Genomic DNA, 20,551 nt, shown 5'->3' on the forward strand with positions numbered 1-20,551 from the left:
AAAGCATGGCACACTGCAAATTCCTATATCAGATGATGCTATGTGATTGACAGACTTAAATCAGTCTTCAAACAGGGAGTTTAAACCTGGAGGTTCAGATTAAAAATCCTAAAGTTTTCAGACTAAGCTGTTTTGGGAATGGGATTGTATTGTCCACACGTGAACATGTCATGGAAAGTGACAGAAATTGCAATTATAGAAAGACTTGCTTCTGAAGGAAGGTGAATATTGAAAAGACACCTGAACAGGGACTTGAACCCTGGACCCTCAGATTAAAAGTCTGATGCTCTACCGACTGAGCTATCCGGGCTCTGCATGTAACAGTTTTCATACACCGAACCTGCCGGGCAGATGCATGTCAGATCGTACATTTCCCCAGAGACACAGGCCTTCATTCCAATTGATACAGTCAACGAAATCTGAACTAGGCATCCCCCCCATAGATGAGTTTCTTCCAAGACCTCGTGGCGCAACGGTAGCGCGTCTGACTCCAGATCAGAAGGTTGCGTGTTCAAATCACGTCGTGGTCAGAATTTTGATGTGTGCAATCGCTGCCTTTACACAGCGAAGTCAATGAATCAGCACAAGTACCAATGTGGCTTTACAGTTCAAATGTTGCAAAACAACGACCAATCCGATGATGCTTTAGATGACAGTCGTCTCTCACAAAAGCATGGCACACTGCAAATTCCTATATCAGATGATGCTATGTGATTGACAGACTTAAATCAGTCTTCAAACAGGGAGTTTAAACCTGGAGGTTCAGATTAAAAATCCTAAAGTTTTCAGACTAAGCTGTTTTGGCTATGGGATTGTATTGTCCACACCTGAACATGTCATGGAAAGTGACAGAAATTGCAATTATAGAAAGACTTGCTTCTGAAGGAAGTTGAATATTAAAAGGACGCCTGAACAGTGACTTGAACCCTGGACCCTCAGATTATAAGTCTGATGCTCTACCGACTGAGCTATCCGGGCTCTGCATGTGACTGTTTTCATACACCGAACCTGACGGGCAGATGCATGTCAGATCGTACATTTCCCCAGAGACACAGGCCTTCATTCCAATTGATACAGTCAACGAAATCTGAACTAGGCATCCCCCCCATAGATGACTTTCTTCCAAGACCTCGTGGCGCAACGGTAGCGCGTCTGACTCCAGATCAGAAGGTTGCGTTTTCAAATCACATTGTGGTCAGAAATTTGATGTGTGCAATCGCTGCCTTTACACAGCGAAGTCAATGAATCAGCACAGTACCAATGTGGCTTTACAGTTCAAATGTTGCTAAACAACGACCAATCCGATGATGCTTTAGATGACAGTCGTCTCTCACAAAAGCATGGCACACTGCAAATTCCTATATCAGATGATGCTATGTGATTGACAGACTTAAATCAGTCTTCAAACAGGGAGTTTAAACCTGGAGGTTCAGATTAAAAATCCTAAAGTTTTCAGACTAAGCTGTTTTGGCTATGGGATTGTATTGTCCACACGTGAACATGTCATGGAAAGTGACAGAAATTGCAATTATAGAAAGACTTGCTTCTGAAGGAAGGTGAATATTAAAAAGACACCTGAACAGGGACTTGAACCCTGGACCCTCAGATTAAACGTCTGATGCTCTACCGACTGAGCTATCCGGGCTCTGCATGTAACTGTTTTCATACACCGAACCTGACGGGCAGATGCATGTCAGATCGTACATTTCCCCAGAGACACAGGCCTTCATTCCAATTGATACAGTCAACGAAATCTGAACTAGGCATCCCCCCCATAAATGAGATTCTTCCAAGACCTCGTGGCGCAACGGTAGCGCGTCTGACTCCAGATCAGAAGGTTGCGTGTTCAAAGCACGTCGTGGTCAGAATTTTGATGTGTGCAATCGCTGCCTTTACACAGCGAAGTCAATGAATCAGCACAAGTACCAATGTGGCTTTACAGTTCAAATGTTGCTAAACAACGACCAATCCGATGATGCTTTAGATGACAGTCGTCTCTCACAAAAGAATGGCACACTGCAAATTCCTATATCAGATGATGCTATGTGATTGACAGACTTAGATCAGTCTTCAAACAGGGAGTTTAAACCTGGAGGTTCAGATTAAAAATCCTAAAGTTTTCAGACTAAGCTGTTTTGGCTATGGGATTGTATTGTCCACACGTGAACATGTCATGGAAAGTGACAGAAATTGCAATTATAGAAAGACTTGCTTCTGAAGGAAGGTGAATATTAAAAAGACACCTGAACAGGGACTTGAACCCTGGACCCTCAGATTAAAAGTCTGATGCTCTACCGACTGAGCTATCCGGGCTCTGCATGTAACAGTTTTCATACACCGAACCTGCCGGGCAGATGCATGTCAGATCGTACATTTCCCCAGAGACACAGGCCTTCATTCCAATTGATACAGTCAACGAAATCTGAACTAGGCATCCCCCCCATAGATGAGTTTCTTCCAAGACCTCGTGGCGCAACGGTAGCGCGTCTGACTCCAGATCAGAAGGTTGCGTGTTCAAATCACGTCGTGGTCAGAATTTTGATGTGTGCAATCGCTGCCTTTACACAGCGAAGTCAATGAATCAGCACAAGTACCAATGTGGCTTTACAGTTCAAATGTTGCAAAACAACGACCAATCCGATGATGCTTTAGATGACAGTCGTCTCTCACAAAAGCAAGGCACACTGCAAATTCCTATATCAGATGATGCTATGTGATTGACAGACTTAAATCAGTCTTCAAACAGGGAGTTTAAAACTGGAGGTTCAGATTAAAAATCCTAAAGTTTTCAGACTAAGCTGTTTTGGCTATGGGATTGTATTGTCCACACGTGAACATGTCATGGAAAGTGACAGAAATTGCAATTATAGAAAGACTTGCTTCTGAAGGAAGTTGAATATTAAAAGGACGCCTGAACAGTGACTTGAACCCTGGACCCTCAGATTATAAGTCTGATGCTCTACCGACTGAGCTATCCGGGCTCTGCATGTGACTGTTTTCATACACCGAACCTGACGGGCAGATGCATGTCAGATCGTACATTTCCCCAGAGACACAGGCCTTCATTCCAATTGATACAGTCAACGAAATCTGAACTAGGCATCCCCCCCATAGATGACTTTCTTCCAAGACCTCGTGGCGCAACGGTAGCGCGTCTGACTCCAGATCAGAAGGTTGCGTGTTCAAAGCACGTCGTGGTCAGAATTTTGATGTGTGCAATCTCTGCCTTTACACAACGAAGTCAATGAATCAGCAAAAGTACCAATGTGGCTTTACAGTTCAAATGTTGCTAAACAACGACCAATCCGATGATGCTTTAGATGACAGTCGTCTCTCACAAAAGCATGGCACACTGCAAATTCATATATAAGATGATGCTATGTGATTGACAGACTTAAATCAGTCTTCAAACAGGGAGTTTAAACCTGGAAGTTCCGATTAATAATCCTAAAGTTTTCAGACTAAGCTGTTTTGGCTATGGGATTGTATTGTCCACACGTGAACATGTCATGGAAAGTGACAGAAATTGCAATTATAGAAAGACTTGCTTATGAAGGAAGGTGAATATTGAAAAGACACCTGAACAGGGACTTGAACCCTGGACCCTCAGATTAAAAGTCTGATGCTCTACCGACTGAGCTATCCGGGCTCTGCATGTAACAGTTTTCATACACCGAACCTGCCGGGCAGATGCATGTCAGATCGTACATTTCCCCAGAGACACAGGCCTTCATTCCAATTGATACAGTCAACGAAATCTGAACTAGGCATCCCCCCCATAAATGAGAATCTTCCAAGACCTCGTGGCGCAACGGTAGCGCGTCTGATTCCAGATCAGAAGGTTGCGTGTTCAAATCACGTCGTGGTCAGAATTTTGATGTGTGCAATCTCTGCCTTTACACAACGAAGTCAATGAATCAGCACAAGTACCAATGTGGCTTTACAGTTCAAATGTTGCAAAACAACGACCAATCCGATGATGCTTTAGATGACAGTCGTCTCTCACAAAAGCATGGCATACTGAAAATTCCTATATCAGATGATGCTATGTGATTGACAAACTTAAATCAGTCTTCAAACAGGGAGTTTAAACCTGGAGGTTCAGATTAAAAATCCTAAAGTTTTCAGACTAAGCTGTTTTGGCTATGGGATTGTATTGTCCACACGTGAACATGTCATGGAAAGTGACAGAAATTGCAATTATAGAAAGACTTGCTTCTGAAGGAAGTTGAACATTAAAAGGACGCCTGAACAGTGACTTGAACCCTGGACCCTCAGATTAAAAGTCTGATGCTCTACCGACTGAGCTATCCGGGCTCTGCATGTGACTGTTTTCATACACCGAACCTGACGGGCAGATGCATGTCAGATCGTACATTTCCCCAGAGACACAGGCCTTCATTCCAATTGATACAGTCAACGAAATCTGAACTAGGCATCCCCCCCATAGATGAGATTCTTCCAAGACCTCGTGGCGCAACGGTAGCGCGTCTGACTCCAGATCAGAAGGTTGCGTGTTCAAATCACGTCGTGGTCAAAATTTTGATGTGTGCAATCTCTGCCTTTACACAACGAAGTCAATGAATCAGCAAAAGTACCAATGTGGCTTTACAGTTCAAATGTTGCTAAACAACGACCAATCCGATGATGCTTTAGATGACAGTCGTCTCTCACAAAAGCATGGCACACTGCAAATTCATATATAAGATGATGCTATGTGATTGACAGACTTAAATCAGTCTTCAAACAGGGAGTTTAAACCTGGAAGTTCCGATTAATAATCCTAAAGTTTTCAGACTAAGCTGTTTTGGCTATGGGATTGTATTGTCCACACGTGAACATGTCATGGAAAGTGACAGAAATTGCAATTATAGAAAGACTTGCTTCTGAAGGAAGGTGAATATTGAAAAGACACCTGAACAGGGACTTGAACCCTGGACCCTCAGATTAAAAGTCTGATGCTCTACCGACTGAGCTATCCGGGCTCTGCATGTAACAGTTTTCATACACCGAACCTGCCGGGCAGATGCATGTCAGATCGTACATTTCCCCAGAGACACAGGCCTTCATTCCAATTGATACAGTCAACGAAATCTGAACTAGGCATCCCCCCCATAAATGAAATTCTTCCAAGACCTCGTGGCGCAACGGTAGCGCGTCTGATTCCAGATCAGAAGGTTGCGTGTTCAAATCACGTCGTGGTCAGAATTTTGATGTGTGCAATCTCTGCCTTTACACAACGAAGTCAATGAATCAGCACAAGTACCAATGTGGCTTTACAGTTCAAATGTTGCAAAACAACGACCAATCCGATGATGCTTTAGATGACAGTCGTCTCTCACAAAAGCATGGCACACTGCAAATTCCTATATCAGATGATGCTATGTGATTGACAGACTTAAATCAGTCTTCAAACAGGGAGTTTAAACCTGGAGGTTCAGATTAAAAATACTAAAGTTTTCAGACTAAGCTGTTTTGGCTATGGGATTGTATTGTCCACACGTGAACATGTCATGGAAAGTGACAGAAATTGCAATTATAGAAAGACTTGCTTCTGAAGGAAGGTGAATATTAAAAAGACACCTGAACAGGGACTTGAACCCTGGACCCTCAGATTAAAAGTCTGATGCTCTACCGACTGAGCTATCCGGGCTCTGCATGTGACTGTTTTCATACACCGAACCTGACGGGCAGATGCATGTCAGATCGTACATTTCCCCAGAGACACAGGCCTTCATTCCAATTGATACAGTCAATGAAATCTGAACTAGGCCCCCCCCCCCATAGATGACTTTCTTCCAAGACCTCGTGGCGCAACGGTAGCGCGTCTGACTCCAGATCAGAAGGTTGCGTGTTCAAATCACGTCGTGGTCAGAATTTTGATGTGTGCAATCGCTGCCTTTACACAGCGAAGTCAATGAATCAGCACAAGTACCAATGTGGCTTTACAGTTCAAATGTTGCTAAACAACGACCAATCCGATGATGCTTTAGATGACAGTCGTCTCTCACAAAAGAATGGCACACTGCAAATTCCTATATCAGATGATGCTATGTGATTGACAGACTTAAATCAGTCTTCAAACAGGGAGTTTAAACCTGGAGGTTCAGATTAAAAATCCTAAAGTTTTCGGACTAAGCTGTTTTGGCTATGGGATTGTATTGTCCACACGTGAACATGTCATGGAAAGTGACAGAAATTGCAATTATAGAAAGACTTGCTTCTGAAGGAAGGTGAATATTAAAAAGACACCTGAACAGGGAATTGAACCCTGGACCCTCAGATTAAAAGTCTGATGCTCTACCGACTGAGCTTTCCGGGCTCTGCATGTAACTGTTTTCATACACCGAACCTGCCGGGCAGATGCATGTCAGATCGTACATTTCCCCAGACACAGGCCTTCATTCCAATTGATACAGTCAACGAAATCTGAACTAGGCATCCCCCCCATAAATGAGATTCTTCCAAGACCTCGTGGCGCAACGGTAGCGCGTCTGACTCCAGATCAGAAGGTTGCGTGTTCAAATCACGTCGTGGTCAGAATTTTGATGTGTGCAATCGCTGCCTTTACACAGCGAAGTCAATGAATCAGCACAAGTACCAATGTGGCTTTACAGTTCAAATGTTGCTAAACAACGACCAATCCGATGATGCTTTAGATGACAGTCGTCTCTCACAAAAGCATGGCACACTGCAAATTCCTATATCAGATGATGCTGTGTGATTGACAGACTTAAATCAGTCTTCAAACAGGGAGTTTAAACCTGGAGGTTCAGATTAAAAATCCTAAGGTTTTCAGACTAAGCTGTTTTGGCTATGGGATTGTATTGTCCACACGTGAACATGTCATGGAAAGTGACAGAAATTGCAATTATAGAAAGACTTGCTTCTGAAGGAAGGTGAATATTAAAAGGAGGCCTGAACAGGGACTTGAACCCTGGACCCTCAGATTAAAAGTCTGATGTTCTACCAACTGAGCTATCCGTGCTCTGCATGTGACTGTTTTCATACACCGAACCTGACGGGCAGATGCATGTCAGATCGTACATTTCCCCAGAGACACAGGCCTTCATTCCAATTGATACAGTCAACGAAATCTGAACTAGGCATCCCCCCCATAGATGACTTTCTTCCAAGACCTCGTGGCGCAACGGTAGCGCGTCTGACTCCAGATCAGAAGGTTGCGTGTTCAAATCACGTCGTGGTCAGAATTTTGATGTGTGCAATCGCTGCCTTTACACAGCGAAGTCAATGAATCAGCACAAGTACCAATGTGGCTTTACAGTTCAAATGTTGCTAAACAACGACCAATCCGATGATGCTTTAGATGACAGTCGTCTCTCACAAAAGCATGGCACACTGCAAATTCCTATATCAGATGATGCTATGTGATTGACAGACTTAAATCAGTCTTCAAACAGGGAGATTAAACCTGGAGGTTCAGATTAAAAATCCTAAAGTTTTCAGACTAAGCTGTTTTGGCTATGGGATTGTATTGTCCACACGTGAACATGTCATGGAAAGTGACAGAAATTGCAATTATAGAAAGACTTGCTTCTGAAGGAAGGTGAATTTTAAAAAGACACCTGAACAGGGACTTGAACCCTGGACCCTCAGATTAAAAGTCTGATGCTCTACCGACTGAGCTATCCGGGCTCTGCATGTGACTATTTTCATACACCGAACCTGACGGGCAGATGCATGTCAGATCGTACATTTCCCCAGAGACACAGGCCTTCATTCCAATTGATACAGTCAACGAAATCTGAACTAGGCCCCCCCCCCATAGATGACTTTCTTCCAAGACCTCGTGGCGCAACGGTAGCGCGTCTGACTCCAGATCAGAAGGTTGCGTGTTCAAATCACGTCGTGGTCAGAATTTTGATGTGTGCAATCGCTGCCTTTACACAGCGAAGTCAATGAATCAGCACAAGTACCAATGTGGCTTTACAGTTCAAATGTTGCTAAACAACGACCAATCCGATGATGCTTTAGATGACAGTCGTCTCTCACAAAAGAATGGCACACTGCAAATTCCTATATCAGATGATGCTATGTGATTGACAGACTTAAATCAGTCTTCAAACAGGGAGTTTAAACCTGGAGATTCAGATTAAAAATCCTAAAGTTTTCGGACTAAGCTGTTTTGGCTATGGGATTGTATTGTCCACACGTGAACATGTCATGGAAAGTGACAGAAATTGTAATTATAGAAAGACTTGCTTCTGAAGGAAGGTGAATATTAAAAAGACACCTGAACAGGGACTTGAATTCTTGACCCTCAGATTAAAAGTCTGATGCTCTACCGACTGAGCTATCCGGGCTCTGCATGTAACTGTTTTCATACACCTAACCTGCCGGGCAGATGCATATCAGATCGTACATTTCCCCAGAGACACAGGCCTTCATTCCAATTGATACAGTCAACGAAATCTGAACTAGGCATCCCCCCCATAGATGAGATTCTTCCAAGACCTCGTGGCGCAACGGTAGCGCGTCTGACTCCAGATCAGAAGGTTGCGTGTTCAAATCACGTCGTGGTCAAAATTTTGATGTGTGCAATCTCTGCCTTTACACAACGAAGTCAATGAATCAGCAAAAGTACCAATGTGGCTTTACAGTTCAAATGTTGCTAAACAACGACCAATCCGATGATGCTTTAGATGACAGTCGTCTCTCACAAAAGCATGGCACACTGCAAATTCCTATATCAGATGATGCTATGTGATTGACAGACTTAAATCAGTCTTCAAACAGGGAGTTTAAACCTGGAGGTTCCGATTAAAAATCCTAAAGTTTTCAGACTAAGCTGTTTTGGCTATGGGATTGTATTGTCCACACGTGAACATGTCATGGAAAGTGACAGAAATTGCAATTATAGAAAGACTTGCTTCTGAAGGAAGGTGAATATTAAAAAGACACCTGAACAGGGACTTGAACCCTGGACCCTCAGATTAAAAGTCTGATGCTCTACCGACTGAGCTATCCGGGCTCTGCATGTAACTGTTTTCATACACCGAACCTGCCGGGCAGATGCATGTCAGATCGTACATTTCCCCAGAGACACAGGCCTTCATTCCAATTGATACAGTCAACGAAATCTGAACTAGGCATCCCCCCCATAAATGAGATTCTTCCAAGACCTCGTGGCGCAACGGTAGCGCGTTTGACTCCAGATCAGAAGGTTGCGTGTTCAAATCACGTCGTGGTCAGAATTTTGATGTGTAGCAATCTCTGCCTTTACACAACGAAGTCAATGAATCAGCACAAGTACCAATGTGGCTTTACAGTTCAAATGTTGCTAAACAACGACCAATCCGATGATGCTTTAGATGACAGTCGTCTCTCACAAAAGCATGGCACACTGCAAATTCCTATATCAGATGATGCTATGTGATTGACAGACTTAAATCAGTCTTCAAACAGGGATTTTAAACCTGGAGGTTCAGATTAAAAATCCTAAAGTTTTCAGACTAAGCTGTTTTCCTTCATTGCGAGCTCACATTGTGAGCTCCTTCCTTCATTGCGAGCTCACAGAACAGGGCTCCGGGCAGCCGAGCGGAAATGGAGGAAAACTCGCCTCCCTGCGGACCTGGCATCCTTTCACTCCCTCCTCTCTACATTTTCCTCTTCTGTCTCTGCTGCTAAAGCCACTTTCTACCACTCTAAATTCCAAGCATCTGCCTCTAACCCTAGGAAGCTCTTTGCCACCTTCTCCTCCCTCCTGAATCCTCCTCCCCCCCCCCCCCCCTCCTCCCTCTCTGCAGACGACTTCGTCAACCATTTTGAAAAGAAGGTCGACGACATCCGATCCTCGTTTGCTAAGTCAAACGACACCGCTGGTTCTGCTCACACTGCCCAACCCTGTGCTTTGACCTCTTTCTCCCCTCTCTCTCCAGATGAAATCTCGCGTCTTGTGACGGCCGGCCGCCCAACAACCTGCCCGCTTGACCCTATCCCCTCCTCTCTTCTCCAGACCATTTCCGGAGACCTTCTACCTTACCTCACCTCGCTCATCAACTCATCCTTGACCGCTGGCTACGTCCCTTCCGTCTTCAAGAGAGCGAGAGTTGCACCCCTTCTGAAAAAACCTACACTCGATCCCTCCGATGTCAACAACTACAGACCAGTATCCCTTCTTTCTTTTCTCTCCAAAACTCTTGAACGTGCCGTCCTTGGCCAGCTCTCCTGCTATCTCTCTCAGAATGACCTTCTTGATCCAAATCAGTCAGGTTTCAAGACTAGTCACTCAACTGAGACTGCTCTTCTCTGTATCACGGAGGCGCTCCGCACTGCTAAAGCTAACTCTCTCTCCTCTGCTCTCATCCTTCTAGACCTATCGGCTGCCTTCGATACTGTGAACCATCAGATCCTCCTCTCCACCCTCTCCGAGTTGGGCATCTCCGGCGCGGCCCACGCTTGGATTGCGTCCTACCTGACAGGTCGCTCCTACCAGATGGCGTGGCGAGAATCTGTCTCCTCACCACGCGCTCTCACCACTGGTGTCCCCCAGGGCTCTGTTCTAGGCCCTCTCCTATTCTCGCTATACACCAAGTCACTTGGCTCTGTCATAACCTCACATGGTCTCTCCTATCATTGCTATGCAGACGACACACAATTAATCTTCTCCTTTCCCCCTTCTGATGACCAGGTGGCGAATCGCATCTCTGCATGTCTGGCAGACATATCAGTGCGGATGACGGATCACCACCTCAAGCTGAACCTCGGCAAGACGGAGCTGCTCTTCCTCCCGGGGAAGGACTGTCCGTTCCATGATCTCGCCATCACGGTTGACAACTCCATTGTGTCATCCTCCCAGAGCGCTAAGAACCTTGGCGTGATCCTGGACAACACCCTGTCGTTCTCCACCAACATCAAGGCGGTGGCCCGTTCCTGTAGGTTCATGCTCTACAACATCCGCAGAGTACGACCCTGCCTCACACAGGAAGCGGCGCAGGTCCTAATCCAGGCACTTGTCATCTCCCGTCTGGATTACTGCAACTCGCTGTTGGCTGGGCTCCCTGCCTGTGCCATTAAACCCCTACAACTCATCCAGAACGCCGCAGCCCGTCTGGTGTTCAACCTTCCCAAGTTCTCTCACGTCACCCCGCTCCTCCGCTCTCTCCACTGGCTTCCAGTTGAAGCTCGCATCCGTTACAAGACCATGGTGCTTGCCTACGGAGCTGTGAGGGGAACGGCACCTCAGTACCTTCAGGCTCTGATCAGGCCCTACACCCAAACAAGGGCACTGCGTTCATCCACCTCTGGCCTGCTCGCCTCCCTACCACTGAGGAAGTACAGTTCCCGCTCAGCCCAGTCAAAACTGTTCGCTGCTCTGGCACCCCAATGGTGGAACAAACTCCCTCACGACGCCAGGACAGCGGAGTCAATCACCACCTTCCGGAGACACCTGAAACCCCACCTCTTCAAGGAATACCTAGGATAGGATAAAGCAATCCTTCTGCCCCCCCCCCCCCCCCCCTTAAAAGATCTAGATGCACTATTGTAAAGTGGCTGTTCCACTGGATGTCATTAGGTGAATGCACCAATTTGTAAGTCGCTCTGGATAAGAGCGTCTGCTAAATGACTTAAATGTAAATGTAATGTAAATGTTTTGGCTATGGGATTGTATAGTCCACACTTGAACATGTCATGGAAAGTGACAGAAATTGCAATTATAGAAAGACTTGCTTCTGAAGGAAGGTGAATATTAAAAGGACGCCTGAACAGGGACTTGAACCCTAGACCCTCAGATTAAAAGTCTGATGCTCTACCGACTGAGCAATCCGGGCTCTGAATGTGACTGCTTTCATACACCGAACCTGACGGGCAGATGCATGTCAGATCGTACATTTCCCCAGAGACACAGGCCTTCATTCCAATTGATACAGTCAACGAAATCTGAACTAGGCATCCCCCCATAGATGACTTTCTTCCAAGACCTCTTGGCGCAACGGTAGCGCGTCTGACTCCAGATCAGAAGGTTGCGTGTTCAAATCACGTCGTGGTCAGAATTTTGATGTGTGCAATCGCTGCCTTTACACAGCGAAGTCAATGAATCAGCACAAGTACCAATGTGGCTTTACAGTTCAAATGTTGCTAAACAACGACCAATCCGATGATGCTTTAGATGACAGTCGTCTCTCACAAAAGCATGGCACACTGCAAATTCCTATATCAGATGATGCTGTGTGATTGACAGACTTACATCAGTCTTCAAACAGGGAGTTTAAACCTGGAGGTTCAGATTAAAAATCCTAAAGTTTTCAGACTAAGCTGTTTTGGCTATGGGATTGTATTGTCCACACGTGAACATGTCATGGAAAGTGACAGAAATTGCAATTATAGAAAGACTTGCTTCTGAAGGAAGGTGAATATTAAAAAGACACCTGAACAGGGACTTGAACCCTGGACCCTCAGATTAAAAGTCTGATGCTCTACCGACTGAGCTATCCGGGCTCTACATGTAACTGTTTTCATACACCGAACCTGCCGGGCAGATGCATGTCAGATCGTACATTTCCCCAGAAACACAGGCCTTCATTCCAATTGATACAGTCAACGAAATCTGAACTAGGCATCCCCCCCTTAGATGAGATTCTTCCAAGACCTCGTGGCGCAACGGTAGCGCGTCTGACTCCAGATCAGAAGGTTGCGTGTTCAAATCACGTCGTGGTCAGAATTTTGATGTGTGCAATCGCTGCCTTTACACAACGAAGTCAATGAATCAGCACAAGTACCAATGTGGCTTTACAGTTCAAATGTTGCTAAACAACGACCAATCCGATGATGCTTTAGATGACAGTCGTCTCTCACAAAAGCATGGCACACTGCAAATTCCTATATCAGATGATGCTATGCGATTGACAGACTTAAATCAGTCTTCAAACAGGGAGTTTAAACCTGGAGGTTCAGATTAAAAATCCTAAAGTTTTCAGACTAAGCTGTTTTGGCTATGGGATTGTATTGTCCACACGTGAACATGTCATGGAAAGTGACAGAAATTGCAATTATAGAAAGACTTGCTTCTGAAGGAAGGTGAATATTAAAAGGATCCCTGAACAGGGACTTGAACCCTGGGCCCTCAGATTAAAAGTCTGATGCTCTACCGACTGAGCTATCCGGGCTCTGCATGTGACTGTTTTCATACACCGAACCTGCCGGGCAGATGCATGTCAGAACGTACATTTCTCCAGAGACACAGGCCTTCATTCCAATTGATACAGTCAACGAAATCTGAACTAGGCATCCCCCCCATAAAAGAGTTTCTTCCAAGACCTTGTGGCGCAACGGTAGCGCGTCTGACTCCAGATCAGAAGGTTGCGTGTTCAAATCACGTCGTGGTCAGAATTTTGATGTGTGCAATCTCTGCCTTTACACAACGAAGTCAATGAATCAGCACAAGTACCAATGTGGCTTTACAGTTCAAATGTTGCTAAACAACGACCAATCCGATGCTGCTTTAGATGACAGTCGTCTCTCACAAAAGCATGGCACACTGCAAATTCCTATATCAGATGATGCTGTGTGATTGACAGACTTAAATCAGTCTTCAAACAGGGAGTTTAAACCTGGAGGTTCAGATTAAAAATCCTAAAGTTTTCAGACTAAGCTGTTTTGGCTATGGGATTGTATTGTCCACACGTGAACATGTCATGGAAAGTGACAGAAATTGCATTATAGAAAGACTTGCTTCTGAAGGAAGGTGAATATTAAAAGCACGCCTGAACAGGGACTTGAACCCTGGACCCTCAGATTAAAAGTCTGATGCTCTACCGACTGAGCTATCCGGGCTCTGCATGTAACTGTTTTCATACACCTAACCTGCCGGGCAGATGCATGTCAGATCGTACATTTCCCCAGAGACACAGGCCTTCATTCCAATTGATACAGTCAACGAAATCTGAACTAGGCATCCCCCCCATAGATGACTTTCTTCCAAGACCTCGTGGCGCAACGGTAGCGCGTCTGACTCCAGATCAGAAGGTTGCGTGTTCAAATCACGTCGTGGTCAGAATTTTGATGTGTGCAATCGCTGCCTTTACACAGCGAAGTCAATGAATCAGCACAAGTACCAATGTGGCTTTACAGTTCAAATGTTGCTAAACAACGACCAATCCGATGATGCTTTAGATGACAGTCGTCTCTCACAAAAGCATGGCACACTGCAAATTCCTATATCAGATGATGCTATGTGATTGACAGACTTAAATCAGTCTTCAAACAGGGAGTTTAAACCTGGAGGTTCAGATTAAAAATCCTAAAGTTTTCAGACTAAGCTGTTTTGGCTATGGGATTGTATTGTCCACACGTGAACATGTCATGGAAAGTGACAGAAATTGCAATTATAGAAAGACTTGCTTCTGAAGGAAGGTGAATATTAAAAGTACGCCTGAACAGGGACTTGAACCCTGGACCCTCAGATTAAAAGTCTGATGCTCTACCGACTGAGCTATCCGGGCTCTGCATGTAACTGTTTTCATACACCTAACCTGCCGGGCAGATGCATGTCAGATCGTACATTTCCCCAGAGACACAGGCCTTCATTCCAATTGATACAGTCAACGAAATCTGAACTAGGCATCCCCCCCATAGATGAGTTTCTTCCAAGACCTCGTGGCGCAACGGTAGCGCGTCTGACTCCAGATCAGAAGGTTGCGTGTTCAAATCACGTCGTGGTCAGAATTTTGATGTGTGCAATCGCTGCCTTTACACAGCGAAGTCAATGAATCAGCACAAGTACCAATGTGGCTTTACAGTTCAAATGTTGCTAAACAACGACCAATCCGATGATGCTTTAGATGACAGTCGTCTCTCACAAAAGCATGGCACACTGCAAATTCCTATATCAGATGATGCTATGTGATTGACAGACTTAAATCAGTCTTCAAACAGGGAGTTTAAACCTGGAGGTTCAGATTAAAAATCCTAAAGTTTTCAGACTAAGCTGTTTTGGCTATGGGATTGTATTGTCCACACGTGAACATGTCATGGAAAGTGACAGAAATTGCAATTATAGAAAGACTTGCTTCTGAAGGAAGGTGAATATTAAAAAGACACCTGAACAGGGAATTGAACCCAGGACCCTCAGATTAAAAGTCTGATGCTCTACCGACTGAGCTATCCGGGCTCTGCATGTAACTGTTTTCATACACCGAACCTGCCGGGCAGATGCATGTCAGATCGTACATTTCCCCAGAGACACAGGCCTTCATTCCAATTGATACAGTCAACGAAATCTGAACTAGGCATCCCCCCCATAAATGAGATTCTTCCAAGACCTCGTGGCGCAACGGTAGCGCAACTGACTCCAGATCAGAAGGTTGCGTGTTCAAATCACGTCGTGGTCAGAATTTTGATGTGTGCAATCGCTGCCTTTACACAGCGAAGTCAATGAATCAGCACAAGTACCAATGTGGCTTTACAGTTCAAATGTTGCTAAACAACGACCAATCCGATGATGCTTTAGATGACAGTCGTCTCTCACAAAAGCATGGCACACTGCAAATTCCTATATCAGATGATGCTATGTGATTGACAGACTTAAATCAGTCTTCAAACAGGGAGTTTAAACCTGGAGGTTCAGATTAAAAATCCTAAAGTTTTCAGACTAAGCTGTTTTGGCTATGGGATTGTATTGTCCACACGTGAACATGTCATGGAAAGTGACAGAAATTGCAATTATAGAAAGACTTGCTTCTGAAGGAAGGTGAATATTAAAAGGACGCCTGAACAGGGACTTGAACCCTGGACCCTCAGATTAAAAGTCTGATGCTCTACCGACTGAGCTATCCGGGCTCTGCATGTAACTGTTTTCATACACCGAACCTGCCGGGCAGATGCATGTCAGATCGTACATTTCCCCAGAGACACAGGCCTTCATTCCAATTGATACAGTCAACGAAATCTGAACTAGGCATCCCCCCCATAGATGAGATTCTTCCAAGACCTCGTGGCGCAACGGTAGCGCGTCTGACTCCAGATCAGAAGGTTGCGTGTTCAAATCACGTCGTGGTCAGAATTTTGATGTGTGCAATCTCTGCCTTTACACAGCGAAGTCAATGAATCAGCACAAGTACCAATGTGGCTTTACAGTTCAAATGTTGCTAAACAACGACCAATCCGATGATGCTTTAGATGACAGTCGTCTCTCACAAAAGCATGGCACACTGCAAATTCCTATATCAGATGATGCTATGTGATTGACAGACTTAAATCAGTCTTCAAACAGGGAGTTTAAACCTGGAGGTTCAGATTAAAAATCCTAAAGTTTTCAGACTAAGCTGTTTTGGCTATGGGATTGTATTGTCCACACGTGAACATGTCATGGAAAGTGACAGAAATTGCAATTATAGAAAGACTTGCTTCTGAAGGAAGGTGAATATTAAAAGGACGCCTGAACAGGGACTTGAACCCTGGACCCTCAGATTAAAAGTCTGATGCTCTACCGACTGAGCTATCCGGGCTCTGCATGTGACTGTTTTCATACACCGAACCTGCCGGGCAGATGCATGTCAGATCGTACATTTCCCCAGAGACACAGGCCTTCATTCCAATTGATACAGTCAACGAAATCTGAACTAGGCATCCCCCCCATAGATGACTTTCTTCCAAGACCTCGTGGCGCAACGGTAGCGCGTCTGACTCCAGATCAGAAGGTTGCGTGTTCAAATCACGTCGTGGTCAGAATTTTGATGTGTGCAATCTCTGCCTTTACACAACGAAGTCAATGAATCAGCACAAGTACCAATGTGGCTTTACAGTTCAAATGTTGCTAAACAACGACCAATCCGATGATGCTTTAGATGACAGTCGTCTCTCACAAAAGCATGGCACACTGCAAATTCCTATATCAGATGATGCTATGTGATTGACAGACTTAAATCAGTCTTCAAACAGGGAGTTTAAACCTGGAGGTTCAGATTAAAAATCCTAAAGTTTTCAGACTAAGCTGTTTTGGCTATGGGATTGTATTGTCCACACGTGAACATGTCATGGAAAGTGACAGAAATTGCAATTATAGAAAGACTTGCTTCTGAAGGAAGGTGAATATTAAAAGGACGCCTGAACAGGGACTTGAACCCTGGACCCTCAGATTAAAAGTCTGATGCTCTACCGACTGAGCTATCCGGGCTCTGCATGTGACTATTTTCATACACCGAACCTGACGGGCAGATGCATGTCAGATCGTACATTTCCCCAGAGACACAGGCCTTCATTCCAATTGATACAGTCAACGAAATCTGAACTAGGCATCCCCCCCATAGATGAGTTTCTTCCAAGACCTCGTGGCGCAACGGTAGCGCGTCTGACTCCAGATCAGAAGGTTGCGTGTTCAAATCACGTCGTGGTCAGAATTTTGATGTGTGCAATCTCTGCCTTTACACAGCGAAGTCAATGAATCAGCACAAGTACCAATGTGGCTTTACAGTTCAAATGTTGCTAAACAACGACCAATCCGATGATGCTTTAGATGACAGTCGTCTCTCACAAAAGCATGGCACACTGCAAATTCCTATATCAGATGATGCTATGTGATTGACAGACTTAAATCAGTCTTCAAACAGGGAGTTTAAACCTGGAGGTTCAGATTAAAAATCCTAAAGTTTTCAGACTAAGCTGTTTTGGCTATGGGATTGTATTGTCCACACGTGAACATGTCATGGAAAGTGACAGAAATTGCAATTATAGAAAGACTTGCTTCTGAAGGAAGGTGAATATTAAAAGGACGCCTGAACAGGGACTTGAACCCTGGACCCTCAGATTAAAAGTCTGATGCTCTACCGACTGAGCTATCCGGGCTCTGCATGTAACTGTTTTCATACACCGAACCTGCCGGGCAGATGCATGTCAGATCGTACATTTCCCCAGAGACACAGGCCTTCATTCCAATTGATACAGTCAACGAAATCTGAACTAGGCATCCCCCCCATAGATGACTTTCTTCCAAGACCTCGTGGCGCAACGGTAGCGCGTCTGACTCCAGATCAGAAGGTTGCGTGTTCAAATCACGTCGTGGTCAGAATTTTGATGTGTGCAATCGCTGCCTTTACACAGCGAAGTCAATGAATCAGCACAAGTACCAATGTGGCTTTACAGTTCAAATGTTGCTAAACAACGACCAATCCGATGATGCTTTAGATGACAGTCGTCTCTCACAAAAGCATGGCACACTGCAAATTCCTATATCAGATGATGCTGTGTGATTGACAGACTTAAATCAGTCTTCAAACAGGGAGTTTAAACCTGGAGGTTCAGATTAAAAATCCTAAAGTTTTCAGACTAAGCTGTTTTGGCTATGGGATTGTATTGTCCACACGTGAACATGTCATGGAAAGTGACAGAAATTGCAATTATAGAAAGACTTGCTTCTGAAGGAAGGTGAATATTAAAAGGACGCCTGAACAGGGACTTGAACCCTGGGCCCTCAGATTAAAAGTCTGATGCTCTACCGACTGAGCTATCCGGGCTCTGCATGTGACTGTTTTCATACACCGAACCTGCCGGGCAGATGCATGTCAGATCGTACATTTCCCCAGAGACACAGGCCTTCATTCCAATTGATACAGTCAACGAAATCTGAACTAGGCATCCCCCCCATAGATGACGTTCTTCCAAGACCTCGTGGTGCAACGGTAGCGCGTCTGACTCCAGATCAGAAGGTTGCGTGTTCAAATCACGTCGTGGTCAGAATTTTGATGTGTGCAATCGCTGCCTTTACACAGCGAAGTCAATGAATCAGCACAAGTACCAATGTGGCTTTACAGTTCAAATGTTGCTAAACAACGACCAATCCGATGATGCTTTAGATGACAGTCGTCTCTCACAAAAGCATGGCACACTGCAAATTCCTATATCAGATGATGCTATGTGATTGACAGACTTAAATCAGTCTTCAAACAGGGAGTTTAAACCTGGAGGTTCAGATTAAAAATCCTAAAGTTTTCAGACTAAGCTGTTTTGGCTATGGGATTGTATTGTCCACACGTGAACATGTCATGGAAAGTGACAGAAATTGCAATTATAGAAAGACTTGCTTCTGAAGGAAGGTGAATATTAAAAGGACGCCTGAACAGGGACTTGAACCCTGGGCCCTCAGATTAAAAGTCTGATGCTCTACCGACTGAGCTATCCGGGCTCTGCATGTGACTGTTTTCATACACCGAACCTGCCGGGCAGATGCATGTCAGATCGTACATTTCCCCAGAGACACAGGCCTTCATTCCAATTGATACAGTCAACGAAATCTGAACTAGGCATCCCCCCCATAGATGAGATTCTTCCAAGACCTCGTGGCGCAACGGTAGCGCGTCTGACTCCAGATCAGAAGGTTGCGTGTTCAAATCACGTCGTGGTCAGAATTTTGATGTGTGCAATCTCTGCCTTTACACAGCGAAGTCAATGAATCAGCACAAGTACCAATGTGGCTTTACAGTTCAAATGTTGCTAAACAACGACCAATCCGATGATGCTTTAGATGACAGTCGTCTCTCACAAAAGCATGGCACACTGCAAATTCCTATATCAGATGATGCTGTGTGATTGACAGACTTAAATCAGTCTTCAAACAGGGAGTTTAAACCTGGAGGTTCAGATTAAAAATCCTAAAGTTTTCAGACTAAGCTGTTTTGGCTATGGGATTGTATTGTCCACACGTGAACATGTCATGGAAAGTGACAGAAATTGCAATTATAGAAAGACTTGCTTCTGAAGGAAGGTGAATATTAAAAGGACGCCTGAACAGGGACTTGAACCCTGGACCCTCAGATTAAAAGTCTGATGCTCTACCGACTGAGCTATCCGGGCTCTGCATGTGACTGTTTTCATACACCGAACCTGACGGGCAGATGCATGTCAGATCGTACATTTCCCCAGAGACACAGGCCTTCATTCCAATTGATACAGTCAACGAAATCTGAACTAGGCATCCCCCCCATAGATGAGCTTCTTCCAAGACCTCGTGGCGCAACGGTAGCGCGTCTGACTCCAGATCAGAAGGTTGCGTGTTCAAATCACGTCGTGGTCAGAATTTTGATGTGTGCAATCTCTGCCTTTACACAACGAAGTCAATGAATCAGCACAAGTACCAATGTGGCTTTACAGTTCAAATGTTGCTAAACAACGACCAATCCGATGATGCTTTAGATGACAGTCGTCTCTCACAAAAGCATGGCACACTGCAAATTCCTATATCAGATGATGCTATGTGATTGACAGACTTAAATCAGTCTTCAAACAGGGAGTTTAAACCTGGAGGTTCAGATTAAAAATCCTAAAGTTTTCAGACTAAGCTGTTTTGGCTATGGGATTGTATTGTCCACACGTGAACATGTCATGGAAAGTGACAGAAATTGCAATTATAGAAAGACTTGCTTCTGAAGGAAGGTGAATATTAAAAGGACGCCTGAACAGGGACTTGAACCCTGGACCCTCAGATTAAAAGTCTGATGCTCTACCGACTGAGCTATCCGGGCTCTGCATGTAACTGTTTTCATACACCGAACCTGACGGGCAGATGCATGTCAGATCGTACATTTCCCCAGAGACACAG

At 44.8% G+C, this 20,551-nt stretch overlaps 44 non-coding genes across 44 annotated transcripts; 24 read left to right on the top strand and 20 right to left on the bottom strand.

Moving 5' to 3' along the window:
* Window positions 1-237: 237 nt before the first annotated feature.
* Window positions 238-310, bottom strand: trnak-uuu (transfer RNA lysine (anticodon UUU)). The gene has a single exon. It is a non-coding gene; the product is annotated as a tRNA-Lys (tRNA).
* A 148-nt stretch (window positions 311-458) lies between these two features.
* trnaw-cca (transfer RNA tryptophan (anticodon CCA)) lies at window positions 459-530 on the top strand. Its single transcript has one exon. It is a non-coding gene; the product is annotated as a tRNA-Trp (tRNA).
* A 375-nt stretch (window positions 531-905) lies between these two features.
* Window positions 906-978, bottom strand: trnai-uau (transfer RNA isoleucine (anticodon UAU)). The gene has a single exon. It is a non-coding gene; the product is annotated as a tRNA-Ile (tRNA).
* An 815-nt stretch (window positions 979-1,793) lies between these two features.
* On the top strand, window positions 1,794-1,865 carry trnaw-cca (transfer RNA tryptophan (anticodon CCA)). The gene has a single exon. It is a non-coding gene; the product is annotated as a tRNA-Trp (tRNA).
* Window positions 1,866-2,240: 375 nt separating this feature from the next.
* On the bottom strand, window positions 2,241-2,313 carry trnak-uuu (transfer RNA lysine (anticodon UUU)). Its single transcript has one exon. It is a non-coding gene; the product is annotated as a tRNA-Lys (tRNA).
* Window positions 2,314-2,461: 148 nt separating this feature from the next.
* Window positions 2,462-2,533, top strand: trnaw-cca (transfer RNA tryptophan (anticodon CCA)). Its single transcript has one exon. It is a non-coding gene; the product is annotated as a tRNA-Trp (tRNA).
* Window positions 2,534-2,908: 375 nt separating this feature from the next.
* Window positions 2,909-2,981, bottom strand: trnai-uau (transfer RNA isoleucine (anticodon UAU)). Its single transcript has one exon. It is a non-coding gene; the product is annotated as a tRNA-Ile (tRNA).
* Window positions 2,982-3,129: 148 nt separating this feature from the next.
* trnaw-cca (transfer RNA tryptophan (anticodon CCA)) lies at window positions 3,130-3,201 on the top strand. The gene has a single exon. It is a non-coding gene; the product is annotated as a tRNA-Trp (tRNA).
* Window positions 3,202-3,576: 375 nt separating this feature from the next.
* On the bottom strand, window positions 3,577-3,649 carry trnak-uuu (transfer RNA lysine (anticodon UUU)). Its single transcript has one exon. It is a non-coding gene; the product is annotated as a tRNA-Lys (tRNA).
* A 148-nt stretch (window positions 3,650-3,797) lies between these two features.
* Window positions 3,798-3,869, top strand: trnaw-cca (transfer RNA tryptophan (anticodon CCA)). Its single transcript has one exon. It is a non-coding gene; the product is annotated as a tRNA-Trp (tRNA).
* Window positions 3,870-4,465: 596 nt separating this feature from the next.
* trnaw-cca (transfer RNA tryptophan (anticodon CCA)) lies at window positions 4,466-4,537 on the top strand. Its single transcript has one exon. It is a non-coding gene; the product is annotated as a tRNA-Trp (tRNA).
* A 375-nt stretch (window positions 4,538-4,912) lies between these two features.
* Window positions 4,913-4,985, bottom strand: trnak-uuu (transfer RNA lysine (anticodon UUU)). The gene has a single exon. It is a non-coding gene; the product is annotated as a tRNA-Lys (tRNA).
* A 148-nt stretch (window positions 4,986-5,133) lies between these two features.
* trnaw-cca (transfer RNA tryptophan (anticodon CCA)) lies at window positions 5,134-5,205 on the top strand. Its single transcript has one exon. It is a non-coding gene; the product is annotated as a tRNA-Trp (tRNA).
* A 375-nt stretch (window positions 5,206-5,580) lies between these two features.
* trnak-uuu (transfer RNA lysine (anticodon UUU)) lies at window positions 5,581-5,653 on the bottom strand. The gene has a single exon. It is a non-coding gene; the product is annotated as a tRNA-Lys (tRNA).
* Window positions 5,654-5,802: 149 nt separating this feature from the next.
* On the top strand, window positions 5,803-5,874 carry trnaw-cca (transfer RNA tryptophan (anticodon CCA)). The gene has a single exon. It is a non-coding gene; the product is annotated as a tRNA-Trp (tRNA).
* Window positions 5,875-6,468: 594 nt separating this feature from the next.
* Window positions 6,469-6,540, top strand: trnaw-cca (transfer RNA tryptophan (anticodon CCA)). The gene has a single exon. It is a non-coding gene; the product is annotated as a tRNA-Trp (tRNA).
* A 596-nt stretch (window positions 6,541-7,136) lies between these two features.
* trnaw-cca (transfer RNA tryptophan (anticodon CCA)) lies at window positions 7,137-7,208 on the top strand. Its single transcript has one exon. It is a non-coding gene; the product is annotated as a tRNA-Trp (tRNA).
* A 375-nt stretch (window positions 7,209-7,583) lies between these two features.
* On the bottom strand, window positions 7,584-7,656 carry trnak-uuu (transfer RNA lysine (anticodon UUU)). The gene has a single exon. It is a non-coding gene; the product is annotated as a tRNA-Lys (tRNA).
* A 148-nt stretch (window positions 7,657-7,804) lies between these two features.
* Window positions 7,805-7,876, top strand: trnaw-cca (transfer RNA tryptophan (anticodon CCA)). Its single transcript has one exon. It is a non-coding gene; the product is annotated as a tRNA-Trp (tRNA).
* Window positions 7,877-8,472: 596 nt separating this feature from the next.
* On the top strand, window positions 8,473-8,544 carry trnaw-cca (transfer RNA tryptophan (anticodon CCA)). Its single transcript has one exon. It is a non-coding gene; the product is annotated as a tRNA-Trp (tRNA).
* A 375-nt stretch (window positions 8,545-8,919) lies between these two features.
* On the bottom strand, window positions 8,920-8,992 carry trnak-uuu (transfer RNA lysine (anticodon UUU)). The gene has a single exon. It is a non-coding gene; the product is annotated as a tRNA-Lys (tRNA).
* Window positions 8,993-9,140: 148 nt separating this feature from the next.
* On the top strand, window positions 9,141-9,212 carry trnaw-cca (transfer RNA tryptophan (anticodon CCA)). The gene has a single exon. It is a non-coding gene; the product is annotated as a tRNA-Trp (tRNA).
* Window positions 9,213-12,386: 3,174 nt separating this feature from the next.
* trnak-uuu (transfer RNA lysine (anticodon UUU)) lies at window positions 12,387-12,459 on the bottom strand. Its single transcript has one exon. It is a non-coding gene; the product is annotated as a tRNA-Lys (tRNA).
* Window positions 12,460-12,607: 148 nt separating this feature from the next.
* trnaw-cca (transfer RNA tryptophan (anticodon CCA)) lies at window positions 12,608-12,679 on the top strand. The gene has a single exon. It is a non-coding gene; the product is annotated as a tRNA-Trp (tRNA).
* Window positions 12,680-13,275: 596 nt separating this feature from the next.
* On the top strand, window positions 13,276-13,347 carry trnaw-cca (transfer RNA tryptophan (anticodon CCA)). Its single transcript has one exon. It is a non-coding gene; the product is annotated as a tRNA-Trp (tRNA).
* Window positions 13,348-13,721: 374 nt separating this feature from the next.
* On the bottom strand, window positions 13,722-13,794 carry trnak-uuu (transfer RNA lysine (anticodon UUU)). The gene has a single exon. It is a non-coding gene; the product is annotated as a tRNA-Lys (tRNA).
* A 148-nt stretch (window positions 13,795-13,942) lies between these two features.
* Window positions 13,943-14,014, top strand: trnaw-cca (transfer RNA tryptophan (anticodon CCA)). Its single transcript has one exon. It is a non-coding gene; the product is annotated as a tRNA-Trp (tRNA).
* A 375-nt stretch (window positions 14,015-14,389) lies between these two features.
* On the bottom strand, window positions 14,390-14,462 carry trnak-uuu (transfer RNA lysine (anticodon UUU)). The gene has a single exon. It is a non-coding gene; the product is annotated as a tRNA-Lys (tRNA).
* Window positions 14,463-14,610: 148 nt separating this feature from the next.
* On the top strand, window positions 14,611-14,682 carry trnaw-cca (transfer RNA tryptophan (anticodon CCA)). The gene has a single exon. It is a non-coding gene; the product is annotated as a tRNA-Trp (tRNA).
* A 1,043-nt stretch (window positions 14,683-15,725) lies between these two features.
* On the bottom strand, window positions 15,726-15,798 carry trnak-uuu (transfer RNA lysine (anticodon UUU)). Its single transcript has one exon. It is a non-coding gene; the product is annotated as a tRNA-Lys (tRNA).
* A 148-nt stretch (window positions 15,799-15,946) lies between these two features.
* Window positions 15,947-16,018, top strand: trnaw-cca (transfer RNA tryptophan (anticodon CCA)). The gene has a single exon. It is a non-coding gene; the product is annotated as a tRNA-Trp (tRNA).
* Window positions 16,019-16,393: 375 nt separating this feature from the next.
* Window positions 16,394-16,466, bottom strand: trnak-uuu (transfer RNA lysine (anticodon UUU)). Its single transcript has one exon. It is a non-coding gene; the product is annotated as a tRNA-Lys (tRNA).
* Window positions 16,467-16,614: 148 nt separating this feature from the next.
* trnaw-cca (transfer RNA tryptophan (anticodon CCA)) lies at window positions 16,615-16,686 on the top strand. Its single transcript has one exon. It is a non-coding gene; the product is annotated as a tRNA-Trp (tRNA).
* A 375-nt stretch (window positions 16,687-17,061) lies between these two features.
* Window positions 17,062-17,134, bottom strand: trnak-uuu (transfer RNA lysine (anticodon UUU)). The gene has a single exon. It is a non-coding gene; the product is annotated as a tRNA-Lys (tRNA).
* A 148-nt stretch (window positions 17,135-17,282) lies between these two features.
* On the top strand, window positions 17,283-17,354 carry trnaw-cca (transfer RNA tryptophan (anticodon CCA)). Its single transcript has one exon. It is a non-coding gene; the product is annotated as a tRNA-Trp (tRNA).
* Window positions 17,355-17,729: 375 nt separating this feature from the next.
* On the bottom strand, window positions 17,730-17,802 carry trnak-uuu (transfer RNA lysine (anticodon UUU)). Its single transcript has one exon. It is a non-coding gene; the product is annotated as a tRNA-Lys (tRNA).
* A 148-nt stretch (window positions 17,803-17,950) lies between these two features.
* Window positions 17,951-18,022, top strand: trnaw-cca (transfer RNA tryptophan (anticodon CCA)). Its single transcript has one exon. It is a non-coding gene; the product is annotated as a tRNA-Trp (tRNA).
* Window positions 18,023-18,397: 375 nt separating this feature from the next.
* trnak-uuu (transfer RNA lysine (anticodon UUU)) lies at window positions 18,398-18,470 on the bottom strand. The gene has a single exon. It is a non-coding gene; the product is annotated as a tRNA-Lys (tRNA).
* A 148-nt stretch (window positions 18,471-18,618) lies between these two features.
* trnaw-cca (transfer RNA tryptophan (anticodon CCA)) lies at window positions 18,619-18,690 on the top strand. Its single transcript has one exon. It is a non-coding gene; the product is annotated as a tRNA-Trp (tRNA).
* A 375-nt stretch (window positions 18,691-19,065) lies between these two features.
* On the bottom strand, window positions 19,066-19,138 carry trnak-uuu (transfer RNA lysine (anticodon UUU)). The gene has a single exon. It is a non-coding gene; the product is annotated as a tRNA-Lys (tRNA).
* A 148-nt stretch (window positions 19,139-19,286) lies between these two features.
* On the top strand, window positions 19,287-19,358 carry trnaw-cca (transfer RNA tryptophan (anticodon CCA)). Its single transcript has one exon. It is a non-coding gene; the product is annotated as a tRNA-Trp (tRNA).
* A 375-nt stretch (window positions 19,359-19,733) lies between these two features.
* Window positions 19,734-19,806, bottom strand: trnak-uuu (transfer RNA lysine (anticodon UUU)). Its single transcript has one exon. It is a non-coding gene; the product is annotated as a tRNA-Lys (tRNA).
* Window positions 19,807-19,954: 148 nt separating this feature from the next.
* trnaw-cca (transfer RNA tryptophan (anticodon CCA)) lies at window positions 19,955-20,026 on the top strand. The gene has a single exon. It is a non-coding gene; the product is annotated as a tRNA-Trp (tRNA).
* Window positions 20,027-20,401: 375 nt separating this feature from the next.
* Window positions 20,402-20,474, bottom strand: trnak-uuu (transfer RNA lysine (anticodon UUU)). Its single transcript has one exon. It is a non-coding gene; the product is annotated as a tRNA-Lys (tRNA).
* Window positions 20,475-20,551: the final 77 nt, after the last annotated feature.

This window comes from Salvelinus fontinalis, chromosome 3, assembly GCF_029448725.1.
Source record: "Salvelinus fontinalis isolate EN_2023a chromosome 3, ASM2944872v1, whole genome shotgun sequence".
NCBI lineage: Eukaryota > Metazoa > Chordata > Actinopteri > Salmoniformes > Salmonidae > Salvelinus > Salvelinus fontinalis.